Below are 3,708 nucleotides of genomic sequence, written 5' to 3'. Positions count from 1 at the left end.
ATCTTCAGTTCTACTCCTAGTAATAGGATGGAAAAATCTATCATAATTTGAAATTTACATACATATATTAGAGTTGTGGAAAAATTGATCATTGTCCAGAACTTTCTCAAACCTTACAAAGATGAAGAAAATAATCAGAATAGAATAGTTTTATTTGCTTGGAATTTTAATAAACATTAATTTATTCTCAGTTTAGGACGCTAGCTCTGGGGGAAAGGTATTATCTTTGACTTGCTTCAGGAAGAAGGTCCTTCTCCCCTTTCACTGTCTATGGGTCTGTCTTGCCTAGCAATTGCCATGCTCCTTAGCATTCTCGGTCTTTTGCTGGATCTAGAAGGTTCACTAAATAGAGGTCTTGGGTACAGAGGATGCACTCTACTCTTGGTTCTTCTTTCTTGGTGGATTGAAGCCTTTTAAGAATTCAGTATTATAATGATACCATCCTTAGACAGACATACAGCAGTCAAGAAATCAAACAACATGTTGTATTGACCAAATCTACTGTCAAAGACCTCTCCTAAGTCCTAAAGAAAACTGTACCAGTTTAAAGAGTAAAGTATGCCTGATCCACTCCATGGTCTTTTCAATTTTCTTATGAATCTTAAAGTTGAATAATGAATTAGAATGACAGAAGAATTGTTGCCTTTGAATTGTGGTGTTGGAGAAGAACAGTGACTATTCCAAGAATTGGCAAAAGAACAAATCAGTCTGTCCTTGAGAAAATACAACCATGGTGCTCCTTAGAGACAAGAACGGTGAAACTTTATCTCACATACATTGGACATATTGTCAGGAAGGGCAAGTCCTTAAAAAGACATCGTGCTCATAAAGGTAGAGGATCATAGAAAGATTGGAAGACCCTCAACAAAATTGATTGAGACACAAGAGACTCTAAAAATGGGCTCACACATATCAGAGATCATTAGGCTGGCACAGAATAAAAGGTTCAGATCAGTTGTTGACATGGTCTTAGGATTTGTTGGCATGATGACACCTAACACAACAACCAGGAAATGGAGACTCCTTACTTTGACTTCCCAATTTAGAAAAGGTCTTCTGAAGCTGTAATGTGTACATAAATCACTTAGAGATTCTTTGAAAAAGTAGAATATGGTTTAACGAGTAGGAGTAAATCCTAAATATTCTACACTTCTAACAAGCCTCAGGTAATGATAGAGCTCAATAGAATGAAACAAGCAATAGGTATTTATACTTCTGTGTTTCAGGAATGGCTAAGGACTTCTGTTTGAAGAAGGTAAAAAAAAATGCTTGAATGTGCAGCTGGAGTGCTGATATATCTACAAGCAAGGTCCTTAAAAGAGCCATGGGCCTCTCTTATACTCTTGTGTCAGTTCCCACAAATATTAGGAATAGACAGAATTGATTATTAGAAATAATTTCATTTGTCTGTAAAATGAATAAACATTCTTCAAAAATCAGAATATTTTATTATTGAAAAGTTTTACAAAGTTTCTATAGTTTTTTTTAGTTTCTATAGGTTTTTTTTAAAGATCTGTATAATTTTTAGCTGTTTAAAAGAATATTTATCTCTCATTAATATTTTCAATGTTCTTATTCTATAGCTTAACATAAAGAATAGTTAAGATAATTACCTTTGTTCAAAGAAGGTATGAAGATCATAAAGAGCTTTTAGCAAGAACTTTTCAAAGGCTCTAAAATGTGGCAACATAAAAGTGATCTCTGGTTGTTGTGATGTTTGTTGTTGTTTTTATATGCCTTAACCTGTAATTGACTCATAGCTGAGCCTCCATCAGGTTTTCAGAGGTATCATATGGTAGAAGATTGCCCATCTTTCTCCCTTGGAGCACAGTAGATTCAAATCTTGTACCTTTGGTTCTTACTATAAAGCTATCAGAGCTTTCAGAGTTGACCTAAGTCATACACTTTTGACTTGTAGAGGCACTAAAGAATACTGATTTTGTTGGGGAAAGAACATGTTTTAAAATATAAAGTCAAAATTTAAAAATATATCTTATTTGCAAATTTTCATGCAAATAATAGTATTGGTTCATTGTAGAAAGTCATGTAATTCAAGGGAATATTTACAGTTCATTCAAAGATGAACTAGTTCATAAATTTCCTAATACCACCAGGATCAAATAAATGCATTTCCCCCTGTGGACTTCCTTATCAACTTAATATATTCTGGCATTAGACAAACAATGCAATATAGTCATGCCAGCACCATTGTTGTCTTTCTTGAGGTCTACCTGCTTTAGAGCTATATTCTTCATCTTATAAAAGATAAAATCATTACAATGTGAAACCACAGAATTAATTTAGATGGGCACTTTTCCAGATAAAGTTTCAAGGTCATTCAACTTGAAACAGAGAGTAGATACCTCATTTAATGCCTTAAAAATGGAGAAAAGTGGAAGATAATAATCATGGACCTTTGAGTGAAGCTGATCTTTTTCCACTCCCTCTCCCACCACTAAGTCAATTTGTTTCCTAGGCCATGTTATCTCCATGGAAGCATAAAAATTATGTAATGAGACTGTTTAGTAAGTTTTTGGCAAAATAAACAAACTCAACTCAAATTCACTGCTGTTGAGTCAGTTCCAAGTTATAGCAACCTTCCTTGGGGTTTCAGAGACTATAAATTGTAGATCGTAACCAGAATAAACTGTCCATCTTCCTCCCTGAGAACTAAGCTCTTTAAGTATATTATTGTATTTAATCTTAACAACAATTCTTATAAATAGACCGATACTAGTATTTTGACTATTTTGTAGGCAAAGAAATAGAAATGTTAAAACTTCACTTAGATCACTCAACTAATATATGTCAAGCCACAAAATAAAGTTGAACTATGCTTTATTTCCTGATTACCTTGGAAAAAAATTAAATATTCCCCCTTATGCCAATATTTGATTGAATATGCTGAAAAGGGAACTGGAGTTACCCAAACAATCCTAGAGGCTGTTTGTTTGAATGCAGTAGGCCTAAGTATAAATATTGGAGGCTTAGGTGAAAATCTCCAGCCCCACTCAGAATCATTCCATTACATTTGAAAAGATATGCAGATCTATCCAGAACACCTGATAGAATACAGGATTTGCATTTGCCAAAGAACCTGAAAGTAAAAAAAATATTTAAAAACTTGCTTTTAGAATTTTGAGCAAAAATGTGACCTTTGAGCAAATTGAGGCAAGTAAAATTGATTTCCATAAGCCCCCTTTGAGGACTGGAAGCCAGTAAATAGCTTGATATAATCACTGACCATCACCATATAGGCCCATTCAATGAGTGGAAGTTGAAGAGGTACAGCAGTGAAGAGATGAGTGGAGCTTAGATATATTCCATTTTTGCTTAACCCACACAGGCTGAGGATAAAAAAGAGGGATACAAAAGGCCAGCTTGTGTAAAGTGCAGCACGTTTTCTGGACTACTAGCAGTGGATGGTGCCCAATGACTTACCTTTTAAAAGCTAGAAATGAGCTGACCAGAACCAGACGAAATAAAGAGAAAGATTTTTTCTTTTTTTTATTATTATTATTAAATTTTATTAGTTTCAATGAACTTTCACAGGGATTCTGGACTTTCACTCCTTCATTGCCGCACCATTCTCTCCACCCTCCTCCCCAGTTTGTTCTTCTTCCCCGCCATCCGAATGTCTGTTTTAATTGTCCAATTGCCACAGTGCTTGTCAAAGTCAGTTCTGATTAATCTCCTTTGTCGGTGTGT

This window comes from Elephantulus edwardii, unplaced genomic scaffold, assembly GCF_000299155.1.
Source record: "Elephantulus edwardii isolate Elephantulus edwardi_28Jun2011 unplaced genomic scaffold, EleEdw1.0 scaffold00119, whole genome shotgun sequence".
Taxonomy (NCBI): domain Eukaryota; kingdom Metazoa; phylum Chordata; class Mammalia; order Macroscelidea; family Macroscelididae; genus Elephantulus; species Elephantulus edwardii.
Note: the sequence above shows the minus strand (reverse complement) of the source record.